The sequence below is a fragment of the Anabrus simplex genome, chromosome 3, assembly GCF_040414725.1.
Source record: "Anabrus simplex isolate iqAnaSimp1 chromosome 3, ASM4041472v1, whole genome shotgun sequence".
In the NCBI taxonomy this organism is placed as follows: Eukaryota; Metazoa; Arthropoda; class Insecta; order Orthoptera; family Tettigoniidae; genus Anabrus; species Anabrus simplex.
The window spans coordinates 395,658,676-395,673,016 of record NC_090267.1 but is presented as its reverse complement, the minus strand read 5'-3'; positions in this window follow the sequence as shown (position 1 = coordinate 395,673,016).

Genomic DNA, 14,341 nt, shown 5'->3' with positions numbered 1-14,341 from the left:
TTCCTTATATTAACATCTAGGTACTTATATTGATCCCCGTGAGGTATTCTCTACCATCAACACAATAATTACTGTAAAACTGTGCAAAATTACAACTTGACTTTTCATCCCATTTACATTCATACCATTGTCTGCTGTCCATCTCACAACATTGTTTAAGTCCCAATGCAGTTGTTCACAATCCTGCAACTCACTAACTACTCTATACAAGTTATTGAAGAAATTTACGTTTAATTTTTTGTGCATCATACAAAACGAGAAAGTGCTGGAAATGATACAGTGCAGCTTTTTCATAACACTGTTATATGTGAGTTTTCATTATCTTTCATAATTTTGAAAACACTTCATAGTTTTAGTGGAACACGTTAATTTTTTATGTAGTTAGCAATTTTAGCTTAGAATATTACAGCTTACGGTAAACTGGAAAGTCGTAAGTACATCTCCTTAATCTAAATCACATAACAGGAAGATCGTATAAAAATACTCTTGCGGAGGCAGGTTTACACCAGTCTTTAGTAAAATTGCAGCAGCATAAAATAAAATGTAAAAGTCTAGATATCTCAGAAGTAATAATTATTATTATTATTATTATTATTATTATTATTATTATTATTATTATTATTATTATTATTATTATTATTATTATTATTATCCGAAACCCGTCAAAACATGACGGTGGATGGGGTAATTATTTAGTGAAGCATTTACATACGTAAGACCTTCTTTGTACAATTAATTTTCGGCAGTATTGCATTTTTAAGGACGTTGAATGTTCGTACTTCTGACACTGAAACAGAAGCCATGGCTTAAAACTGGCGGAGGTAAATTGAAACCTACACGTTCCAGTGTTTTTCCTTGAGCTTATTCAAAATGCCAAACGATTTGGAAATTGTTGTCACTTAAATGAAAATGGAAGTGTTTTATCTGATGGAATCAAATCATTTGCAGGAATTATGCCTATTTTGAATGTACAGTGCACTGATCGACTGTTGGGAAGCAAAATGGTGGCTATTCCTACCCATCCTACTAATATAACACGAAGCCGTAAATTGAAGCACTTGTATTAAGCATCGCTATATATTTTTCCCAGTCCGCACGGGACCATCTGTGAAAAATGCATTCTTGAAATTTGTGTTGTTCTGATGAGGCACGTGATGATTTGATTAATATAATGGAAATTTGCTCCTGGTTTGCTTTGGGCACAATGTCGGCCAAATCTGAATTGAAAATTGCCACATTAGCAGTTTTCTCGTAGTTAAAGTACAGTCCTTCAGGTTTCCATGACAATAAATTGACAGTAAATTATGACACGGAGGATCGACTCACATTCCTGAGTACCGGAGTGGAAGAAGTTCACAGCCTTAACGACATTGAAAAAACGACGTTTACATTTCTCCGCCATCACTTCAGGCTAGCAACTATAGGGAGAGCTACAAAGAGACATTAACATTGTGCTAAATCTCTCCCGCAGTTCAGGTAGTCTTGAGGTACTGGAGAGCGTTTCACCAATCAGAATGCTACATTTTTCTTTAACAATTTGAAAATATACGGCAAGAAACTTTTATGCATTTAAAGACACACTTCAGATCTGCAGGAGCTATCGTCAGAATGCTTTACGATGTCAATCGGTTCAACCGTTCTCTCAAATTCGCTCTAACAAAAGTCAGCCTAGTGTTTCAAATATATAGAAAATTTTAAGATTAGTACTTTTAGAGAAACAGAATAAATTCGATATCTTGGTGTCACTTTGAACGAAATACTCACCTTTGATGCGAACTCTTCCTTTAAAATCTTGCAAAATAAGTTAGATGCGCTTACAGCCTCACCTTTGTTAAAGGAAGATCAAAAGGTCATTGTTTTGAACAAAGCAGTCAGCCCTGCTCTTGTGTATGCTTTTCAGACGACTGCTGAAATAAGATAAGTACCGGTTAGCTTCATGAAAACCGCTGATAAAATGTTAAAGATCTCCCTAAAGGAAATTTTGCATCTACCCACGGATACACCCGATAGTGATCTGTATTCTCATTTAGGATTCAAAGGCCTCGGACTTTTCAAAGCAACCTGGGAAGTACGTCTGCAACAAATAAGCGCATGCAACGCTATTCGCTGAGCCAGCAATGGCTACGTTTTAAAGATGCGTAATATGACATCTGAAACGTCGCATTGTTTAAAGGCCCTCAACGTCACAGATATTAACCGATTCTGCAATGAAGACAGCGACCTTCCAATTCCAAGAAAAATCCGCCAAGAACTAAGAAGTCGTGAAAGGGCAATTTGATGTTCTTTTAATCAGAAGGGGATCGGTGTAGAACTGTATAAAGAATACACCCCGGCCAACAATTTGATTAGGCGTCACCAAGGACTATCTTGTAACGAATGGCGAGAGGCAATCAAAATGACATCAAATATGTTTGCTATACGAACTATTCCGGGCAGAACTCAAGACGGAAACCTCTGTCGCAGATGCGTCAGAGAGAAAGAAACACTGGCTCACGATCTGGGTTCTTGCCCCTACGGCGAAGTACTGAGAAACTCACCTCACCACAAGATAAGATCACTGATTGCAGAAGAACTCCGCAGTAAAAACTTCCGTCTACATGAAGATGTCCTTGGTTTGTCTATGACAGCGAGTACAAGACGAATTCGCATAATTGCCTTCATTATCGATCCCATCATCCGATTCGAGCACCATGTCGGCCAGTCTACTGAAGTTCATCTTGAAAAGCAGAACATTTACGCGCCTACCATACCGTTCTACAAAAATAAATACCAGCTGAATGAAGTAGAGATTATCAGCGTAATGTTTGGTGCTCGTGGCACAATACCTGCCTTGTTCATAGAATTCTGGAAGAAGTTTGACCTGCCTATGAACAGCATTGAAGTAATGGTTACCACCACCATACGTGGATCTGTAAACATCCTGAAATCTCATTTGTTTGGACCTCCATAATAATTGAAAAATTCCATGTTACCGCTATATTTCTATATGATAAAACATTCTGTATCCTGATACGCTTTACTTTGTCCATTGTGGCGACCCGTAATTGCGGGAAATTGTTGATCCATTAAATAAATATATTATTATTATTATTATTATTATTATTATTATTATTATTATTATTATTATTATTATTATTATTATTATTGTACCGGGCGGTACACCTCCACGCCGCTAATTTAAAACGTGCGCCAGTTGAAACTCCTCTGCTGGAGGAAGTCTGAACTTTATTGACGGTATTAATCTTCAAGTTTCTCAGAAGATGTCACTACCTGGAAATTTTAGAGTTTTTGAACTGTGTCATTTTCGACGTATTTTTGTTTCGCTTGTAGAAAGAAGTGTGAACTTTCTCTTCTAGAGGACACTACTGAAGATCAACAATAGTGCACCCTAGTGCGGAGTGAAAGAACTGTTTTTTTGGAGAAAATTTTTATTTCAAAAGTTTGTTTCTTGTTAAATTTCTTTCTGTTATTGTTTAAGTTGGCTGTATACCCCTCTCTTTCCCCTTGTTTTGCATTTAACCAATCCCGAATTTCTGTTATTAATTTCTGACCAATCAGAGGTATCTTCCCCCAACTTGAATATGTTGCTGTATCCTACCCAATAAAGAGTTTGTGGGAGGGTGTTTTCATTCCCCTAACGCCTCGAACCTTCCGCGAGAGGATATAAACTGCTGATTTTAGGGTCTCCGGGCCACTTCTCTTCCATCTTTCAGTGTGTAAAGTACATAGCAGGGGGCGGGAAGCGCCTCTTTCTTCGGCAGCGGTCAACAACAAGGTAATGGCCAATTAATAACTTCTTTCTTTGCTAGCTCAGCAGTTTAACTCTCGGGGCGGGTCCGAAGTTTTTCCATTATGTAACCTTCCTTAAAAATGTAAAGAAACTTGTATCTATTCTATCTTTTAAACTACGTATTGGGATAGAGAGTGCGTAACCCTCTCGAGCTCCCACTCATATTGTTTTGAGGTGAACTTATTTTCTCAACCTATTCTTCCTTAACATTATGTAAATTTGTTCTTTTCTAAAGTCACCTCTGTAGTATGGGATTAGCCCTTGCATTAGTGGCCTAGAGCCAGATTAGGTTTTAAAAACAAAGTGTATTAGGAGTGCAGATCGCCTCCTCTCAAGTTGTTATTTTGGAGGTCATGTAATTACCCCTTTTCATTTAATAGACCTCAGTAGGTTGGGTATTTTACCCCTGTGTCTATGTCCAGTGAGGACAACTTGAAGGTGGAGTTTGGTGTGGCCTTTGAGAGGCTTAAAGTTGAGAGCGAGTGGCTCTTTTTCAAAAATTGAGTGTTGGATGCCTCGGGGAGGCTTTTCGGTGTAAATTGGAGCAAGTGCTCCTGAGCATGAATGGGGTTTTCTGCCCCTCTGTTAATACTCATTTTGAAGTAAGGTTGGGCTGATTGCCCAAGCATTGTGAAGTCAGGGCTCAAAGCCCAAATTCTGTAAATATTGTAAGTACCCTTTTGACTTGCTACTCTGTACCTGCCATGTTTGTTATTTCTTTATTTTAAAACAAAAATTTAACCTTGTTAAATTTTACATTAACTTTGATTCCGTAGTTTGAGACCCGTTCACGCCCGCACCTTTTTTCACCTCTACCTACCACTAAAACACGGTAACAATTATTATTATTATTATTATTATTATTATTATTATTATTATTATTATTATTATTAATATATCATTTCCGATTATCCTTTTAGTAGACCTAACACAAATGTTGCATGTTTTACAGCCCAAAACTCTCCATCATGAACAGAAGCTGACTGATAGGAACACAGGTCTCAAGATCTCCTATCATTTGTCTCCGTTCATGTAAACAGCAGAGTCGTGCCGCAGCAAAAGTAAGTTATTCGTGAATAATGGATTCAAATGTAGTCGCTTATGGAGAAAGATGTTCATTGCCCGCCCCCCGGGTGGCGGTTGGCACCTTGTAGATGAGCGCCATCAGAAAGCAGACATTAAAATCTCATTTAAGAGACGCCACGCGCCACAGGGGCACTTTAACTGCCTCACCTTGTCAGAGTGAAAAACATTACTTTGTTTGGGGTTAAGTAACAAGGTAATTGATAGCAAAGATTTATCTCTCATACGTGCAATGGATGGAATTTTGTTTAACCGGTTAAATTAAGCGAATTATCTCATGCCTCTTTACAAGATGTGTTTCAATATTATCCGCATTACAGACCAGCTCACGGTTGGCTCGAATGTACGCAATGATAAGAAGAACAATATGTTCAAGACGGTGCAGGTACGAGGATTATTTCAAAAGTATACCAGCGTAAGCTCTATAACATCCATTCGACTCCTCTCTATTGGGCGGGAAGGTGCACTTGTACGGGAGTAAAAAATAAAAAACTACAGAACAATCCTCACCTTCCTGTTCACGCCGATATCGGAACTGCAAGGATGTTAGTTGGCTACGGCTTTAATACTAATGACAGCTGGAGACACGCTTAACAGATCAATTCTACGACGGAGCAACTTAAGATGCCAACTTCTCTAAGTTGTGACTGTGGCCGCTGAAAAGCAAACTGTTCACCGTGTACTTCAAGAATATCCTCTGAGAGCTTCCTCTGGCGATCCAACCGAGTTTCTGGTTTTGACGGAAGGATCAACAGACTTCATTCGTGGCCTGGATATTAGTTTGTAGTTTAATATAACTGTAAATATTATTTTTTAGTGATGAATAGCCATACGTTAAATAAAATCAATTATCTGCTGTCCCTTTTATGAGACGCCGGTGTGTCGAAATTTACCTTGAAAAGGATTAAAGCATTTGAGTATTTTTAATTACTGAACGGTTCCCACACTAACTCACTCCCACACCTTGAGTATAGGAGATGAGAGCGTAACCAACTTTGCAGAGCCAGGTTGAGTGGCTCAGACGGTTGAGTGCTGGCCTTCGAACACGAAGTCGACGAGTTCGGTCCCGGCTCAGTCCAGTATTATTTGAAGGCAGTCAAGTACGTCACTTCATGTTGGAAGATTTACTGGCGCGTGAAGAAACTCCTGCGGGACCAAATCCAAAAATCGTATGTGGGGCGTAAAAATAGTAGTACAGTATTATAATTAAAATACGCAGAGCTGTTCTTGCCCCTACGGCGTGAAATTACCAGAGTTTCGCCCTAGTGTGGCAGTGGGCTCATTAGTTGAATTGCCACACTTTACAAAGACGCTGGCGGCCAGAGCACCGTTGAGACATTACTGCAGGCCTCCTTTGTAGAACAACGCAATGCCATTGCCCTAGGGGAGATATGTGCGTCCACTTCTGCCTTTGGCTTTTATTGCAGTTCCCAGAAAGAAAATCATAATTTCATCGATTGAAATTTTAAATGAGATTATATTAATATTCTATGCGACATTCTGCATTCTAGGAGCGCAAGATGTAAGCACATGATGGGGAGTCAATCCTGTTACTAAACTATGCATACCGATACTCAACAATGCAAGAAATTGTGTTCTTATTTCAGGACTCCTGTGATCACTTACTATTTGTAAGCTGGTATCTCTCTTGGAGAATAAATGAAATTATGAATCACTGAGTTTATAGAATACTTCTGTCTTCTTCTTCTTCTTTTTCTACCGCTTATCCCACACCTGTGGGGTCGCGGGTGCGAACTGTGTCGCACATGTGGATTTGGCCCTGTTTTACGGCCGGATGCCCTTCCTGACGCCAACCCTATATGAAGGGATGTAATCACTATTGCGTGTTTCTGTGGTGGTTGGTAGTGTAGTGTGTTGTGTGAATATGAAGAGGAAAGTGTTGGGACAAACACAAACACCCAGTCCCCGGGCTAGAAGAATTAATCAGAGACGATTAAAATCCCCGACCCGGCCGGGAATCGAACCCGGGACCCTCTGAACCGAAGGCCAGTACGCTGACCGTTCAGCCAACGAGTCGGACTTTATAGAATACTTCTGTAATCAAGGATTTCCTCAAGTGGGCTACACAGTACATGGCGTCTTTGCAAGTGGAATACAGTGAAAAGTCCGTATACGTATCCACCAAAGGAACAAGGTATTTGAGGGTTTTTCTAATATTTAGAGATAATTTTTTTTTTTTTGCTATTTGTACGTGGCATCGATATTTTGCCACTCCTTTCACCATATATTATGAACCTGAGTGTAATTGTAATTGCGGAAGTGTAGAGTGTTGAATGTGAGGAAAGGAAAGTTAAGGGTGACACAAACACGCAGTCCCCAGGCCAGAGATAATAATCATTTACACTTAAAACTCCTGACCCGCCCGGGAATCGAACCCGGGGCCGCCGGGATACAGGCGGACCTGTTGGAGAACACCATTGCAATGCGTGATTTCTTTGTTGGATATTGACCTGACAATTTTCACTGAAGTGTCTTCTCTAATACAAAATAAATGAATGCCATTACCCATTACAATTACTATGTATAGATGCATTGTGTAACATATCTTACATTTTTAAATGAAGTTCCACATAGCCCAAAATATTATGTTCAATTTAGTGCAGAAAGCAAACAAGCCTGTAGTTTTACGTAAATGTTGATATAGTGATCACAACCACTGGAACTCCAGCGTTACGTTCAATCCGAACCACAGGGACGTGAATTTTCATTTCAGAAATTCCACATACCTTGGCGGAGATTCGAAACCAGGCCGCTTTGGTGAGAAGCCAGTGACTCTGCCTCTCGGGTATCACGCCTTAATTAATTCCTTGTATTGAAGCTCTAGTACGCCAGCCTCGTATCTATTATTATTATTATTATTATTATTATTTATTGTAAAGCAATGAACATGTACTAATGTTATATAATTAATTTTATATTTAGATAATTTTCTTGAATATTTCACTTGACTTTCATTTTTTAAATAATTATGTAGTCTTCCTATGTTACGTACTGAACTCGTAATTGATTTACTGTCTACATATTTTGTTGTATATGATCCTTATCACAGGAGCATACAATATGTAATATGATTATAAAGTGGATAAATATTTATGGACCGTTTACACTCTCGTTATTTTATTTAATGCAGATCTTTGTTAATGCGTCCTGTTATATTTAGTTTTACCTTATAAATCTCAGAGACTATAATATCACTTATCTAGACTCACAGAACGCGCTGACGCTATGCGTGATATTGAACACTTTCGCGCATCACCATATTGCGGGCGCTGCATTTTCGAACGTATGGTTAGTACGTGGTATTGTTTACACTTCATTGCGTATTTTCGTACTGAATCGTGTCGGTTAGTGGATCTGTAGTAATACTGTATGTGACGGAGTGATAATTATCAAATATTTTCAGTAAATGATTGAACGTATGTAAATTGATCGACTGTATTCTAGGATAGTAATTTATGCCGTCGTGGAAAATTATTCACGTTCATGAACTCGTGTGCAGCTTTAGCGTTGGTTTCCCATTTTCACACCAGGCAAATTCTGGGGTTGTACCTTAATTAAGGCCACGGCCACTTCCTTCCCATTCCTAGGCCTTTCCTATCCCATCGTCGCCATAAGATCTATCTGTAGCTGCAGTCGCTTAAGTGCGGCCAGTATCCAGTATTCGGGAGATAGTGGGTTCGAACCCCACTGTCGGCAGCCCTGAAAATGGTTTTCCGTGGTTTCCCATTTTCACACCAGGCAAATGCTGGGGCTGTACCTTAATTAAGTCCACGGCCGCTTCCTTCCAACCCCTAGCCCTTCCCTGTCCCATCGTCGCCATAAGACCTATGTGTGTCGGTGCGACGTAAAGCAACTAGCAAAAAAAAAGATCTATCTGTGTCGGTGCGACATAAGGCAAATTGTAACAAATTCGCGAAATCAAAATCATCAATTTCCCAACCAGAATCATGTGATTCGTTAAGAAATTTCAAAATTGTTTCAAATTTTTTGTCGCGTTTGTCGTTAATGCGAAAAAAATCATGCCTCTAAAACATAGAAAAATGGGTACAAGGAAAATTGTTCTGATTGATTGCATATCCATATGTGATTGGGAGGTGTGAGCAGTCTTAAGGAAAATAATGGATAGGAAGAGCGTTGTCAGATATGTGGTACTGTTCCTTAAACCGCGATGTGTTGTTTGAATGTTGGGTAATCAGCGGGAAGGCCTTATTTTTTGCTGTCACACCAAGACAGGTAGGTCTTATGGTGATGGTGGGGTAGGAAATGGCTATTAGTTGGAAAGAAGTGACCGTGGCCTTAATTAAGGTACAGCCGCAGCATTTTCCTGGTATGAAAATGGGAAGCTACGAAAAAAAAACATCTTCAGGGCTGCCGACAGTGGGAATCAAACCCACTATCTCCAGAAGGTTGGTTTGATCCTCAACAGCTACACCATTAGCTGGCATATATAGACTATGTGTCACTGAAGAGGCATACTGGGGAAATGAGGAGTGAGAGAAATTGGGAAATTTAAGCGACTCTCTCCGAGTTTAATTTCTGAGACTTGCGCGCTCCCAATTCTACATTAGAGTGTAGCCTTAGATATTAAATGGGCCCACTTACGTGCTCCAAAGAGAACATTGAGAACGGAACACTAAAAACTGGAATATACAAGTTTGAAATCAAATTACCACAAGAGTTAACTCTTTCTAATCATGCTCTGGCCTTCGATTACTTTTAACCGCGAGCTATATCCTTCAAGAAACAACTGCAATGTAGATCGGTGATGTACCTTTCAAAAATCCAACTTTTGAAAGAACCGTGCTTATTAAGTGTCCAAAAATGAACACGGTAATTCCTGAAAATGGATGGCCCCAGGCTTCTCACTAGCACGCAACGAAATATACCGGCAAGTTGATCGACCGGACCCGAATAATAGATCCGTGTGGACAAAGAGGCAACAGGGAACTGTTGCTGGCTTCATTTTGAGGCTTGGGGTATTATATACATTCTTGTGTTCGAGATTTGTGTTACAATTTGAGCCACTGATCTGACTTTTGTGAAGTAATTAATTGGTTTAGAGGTAGGATATGCATTCTAAATGCTGAAATATCGTTACTATTCTATAAGTTTCTTGGAGTGAGCGTAACTTAAAAACTTTTCAGTCCGTCGAACACACAAGTTCATTATACAGCAACATTACACTATAACAGTAATGGCGAACTTATGACACGCGTGCCAGTAAGTGACTCGCAAAACGACTTCTGTGGCACGTGAGACAGCATACCACATATTTTAATGTTTTAACGTGTAAAAAATAGGTCGAAAATCTAACAGCGTAGCATATTTTAACAATACGCTTTAATAAAAAAGTATGTCTCAATTAATTCTATGGCCATACTTTTTAAGAACATTTATTAGGTTAAAACAAAAATATACTTATTCTTAAAATGTAGTGTTGTTGTTGTTGTTGTTGTTGATGATGATGATGATGATGATGATGATGATGATGATGCTGCTGCTGCTGCTGCTGCTGATGATGATGATCAGGTGCGATCAATTCGACATCTATTCTTGGCGACTGCATGGATGATTATTTTGTCTTCAACTGTATACTTCAATCCTTCAGTAACATGCTAATGTTGGATTTGACAGAGTCTATCCATCTCAATGCTGGCCGCCCTCGTCTCCGAGACCCTTCCACCTTCCCAAGGATAATAATATTTTCCAGTGAATCAGAGCGTGTCCGCCTCTGTGGTGTAGTGGTTAGCGTGATTAGCTGCCACCCCTGGAGGTCCGGGTTCGATTCCCGGCTCTGCCACGAAATTTGAAAAGTGGTACGAGGGCTGGAACGGGGTCCACTCAGCCTCGGGAGGTCAACTGAGTAGAGGTGGGTTCGATTCCCACCTCAGCCATCCTGGAAGTGGTTTTCCGTGGTTTCCCACTTCTCCTCCAGGCAAATGCCGGGATGGTACCTCACTTAAGGCCTCTTCCTTGTCTATCCCTTCTAATCTTTCCATCTCTCCACAAGGACCCTGTTCAGCATAGCAGGTGAGACCGCCTGGGCGAGGTACTGGTCATCCTCCGACCCAAAGTCTGAAGCTCCAGGACACTGCCCTTGAGGCGCTGAGTTCGAGGGAAAAGCCAACCCTGGAGGGTAAACAGATTAAGACAGATAGAATCAGAGCGTCCCATTATGTGGATTATCAATCCAAGAAATGCGTCTTCTTGCTGGTCTTCTTTTACCTCGTATCTTCCCTTGAATGACCAGCTGCAGTAGATGATATTTCTCTCCTCGCATGACTGAGATATTGGAGCTTTATGATTTTGACAGTATTTAATATTTCCTTTCTCTTTCCCATTCGCTTTATTACCTCATCGTTTATGACCTCATCTGTCCAACTCAACCGCAGTATTCTTCTGAACGTCCATAACTCAAATGCCTCTAATCTGTCCATTTCTCTTTTCTTTATGGTCCAGGTCTCAACTCCATAGAACAAGATGGAGAAGACGTAACATCTCAGAAATCTAACTTTTAGATGTAAACTAAGATCTTTGCTACAGAACACTCTCCTCATTTTATTGAATGCATTTTTGACTTGGCCGATCCTGTACTTTATTTACTCAGTACAGTCAATGTTGTAGTTCACATTTGTTCCTCCATACTTGTATTTTGTCACTTGCTGTACTGTCTATCCATTGATCATCAAGCTCTCTTGGTGTTGTATTAGGGATACTACCATAAAACGTATCTTCCTTACATTAAGTGTTAAGCCCCAATGGTCACTTTGCTCCACGACTTCGATTGGTCAGTCGCTGTAATCTTGTAGTCTTTCTGCCAACAACTATGTGTCATCTGCAAATCGTAAGTTGTTGATTGTTTTTTCTATTAACTTTAATTGAGATTATATCACATTCGTAGTCAATCATCTCCTCACTGTCGTTCTTCTAATTCTTTTTCCTGTTTTTACCGATGATGTCGACAAGAAATTTGATTCTCGGTGTAGGGACCCAACATCATAAACTCTCGCATGTCCTTTAGCTTTGTGTAGTGATTGGACAGTTGTACACATTTTGTTTTCGTTTGCAAGACTCCGAAACACACAGATGCTTAGTAATAGAGGGGAATTACTGTTGATTTCAACCTTCGTAATCGTAGCCACATCGTTCAAATATATTGTTTGTTTTTCTTCAGTGCTAGTTATCAGAATGAAAGAGGCACGAATTCAACAAAGTTGACTCCAATTATTGTTCTCCAAAAGAATGATATAAAGGGGTTGAGTTCGCCCTTTATCTTCGCAGCGCCTTATACTACTACATTGATTTCATTCCTCCCCTGAAAGGGGAGACGAGCCTTCTAGACGGTGACGCCGTCTCTCATCCTGGGAGATTTTTAATGGAGAAGGGGATTTGTGGTGAAGGTGAGAGGTTAGTCGTCCATGGCCTATACTAGGAACAATCAGGCAATTTATTTATTTATTTATTTAATTCATTCATTCATTCATTCATTCAGGGGCTGCCTGACCGAGGTGGTAAAAGCGTGCTTGGTCCACCCGGAAGGACGTGGGTTATATTCACCGTCAAGGAGTCGAAAAATTTAAGAAATAAAATGTCCACTTCCGGAGGTGCGCATGGCCCTGAGGTTAACTCAACCTACACCAAAAAGGCGTACGAGGTTAATTCCTGGGGGCAAAGTCGGCCGGGCGTAGAGCTAACCACTCTACTCCACCAAGTGACGTGGAAGCCTTTACCTTCCCCCCACCCCCCCCCAACCCCCACCCCCCACCCACCCACCCAGGGCCTCCATTGCCTGTACGGAAATGAGACAAACAAACAAACAAACAAACATTCATTCATTCATTCATACAGTCAGTTTACAATTTTGCTTTACGTCGCACCGACTCAGGTAGGTCTTATGGCGACCATGGAACAGGAAAGGCCTAAGAGTGGGAAGGAAGCTGCCATGGCCTTATTTAAAGTACAACCCCAGTATTTTCCTGGTGTGAAAATGGAAAACCACGGAAAACCATCTTCAGGGCTGCCGACAGTGGGGCTCGAACTCACTATATCCCGGATGCAAGCTCACAGCTGCGCGCCCCTAATCACACGGCCAACTCGCCCGGTTGTTCTGTTTTCATATTGGTTCAGTGTTGTTAATATTATTTACGTATTGTATATTTTCTAATTGGTAGTATTAGTAGTATTTCTGTTTATTGATATGTCCTCCGTAGTGTACTACTTTCAATTGAAGCTTGTTTGTCCCGTTGGTTTGTTAGTTTGTTTTGGCTCTAATAGGTCTATATCTAATTGCCAATAAAGTGAATACTCTCTCCTCAGTTTCTGGCGATTCTATTCTATACTAGAAACTGTCCCGGCATTCGCCTTAGTGCAGGAGAATGGAAAACCACGGAAAACCCTTCTCAGGACAGCCGAAGGTGGGGCCAGCCCCTCCCCGTTTCCCGAACGCTTCGCTGGTCGTTCGGAGTGCAGAGCTGACGGAACTCGGACCAGCTGTGGCCACTTGTAGGTCGAGACAGCATCAGCCGACCAGCGCCTTATATGTTCGTCTCCTTGGCTGAATGGTCAGTGTAGTGTTCATCGGTTCAGAGGTCCCCGGGTTCAATTCCCAGTCCCGTTGGAGATTTACCTTAAGTGGTTAATTCTCTTGGCTCGGGGACTGGATGTTTGTGCTGTCACCACCATCCCTGTAACTCACAAACAACACTATCTTCCACCGCAATACCATGCAGTTTACTACACAAGGCAGGAGAGGCAGAATCACGTCAACCTCTGAGATGTATCTTGCATCGAATGGACCTCATTTCTAAGGCTAAACGACGAACATATGACATGTGGAATGAAAAGCGGAATATATCCAAACAACAGCGTGGATATTATTATTCCCTGATAGAATCTTCTACCGTTGAAGCCATAGTTCTGTAAATGGAATACGAACAGGAGATACATCGCAATTATAATCAGAATTAGATTCAATCATGGTAGCTTCTGCAGTCATCTAGTTCGTATTCATGTTGTCGACACCCGATATTGTACACATGACAGAGAGTCGTTGGAGAATCCAGAACATATATTTTTTCAGTGCAACCGTTTTACTTCCCAGCAAAAAAAAAAAAAAAAACTTCTAAAGTTAGTATAGATTTACAGGAACCGCTACGAATCAGAATGCCAACTTTGTTCTCTACAAAAAATATGAGCAGCAGTGTATTCCGCTATGCAGAAAATTTTGAAGAATACTGGCCTCTGTTTATAAGACACTCCATGAACGTTTCTTACACTACCTCGTCAACAACAAAAACTTACTGTGTACATTTTAAGTACTTTTTATGTTTATTTCAAATGTATGTTACTGTGTTTTATTAGAAAATGTATCTGAGCTGACTGTATGGCACTCTCCAGTCCGAAAGTCATACGGTAAATACATGTTTTAAAATACGGCAGATTCCGCCC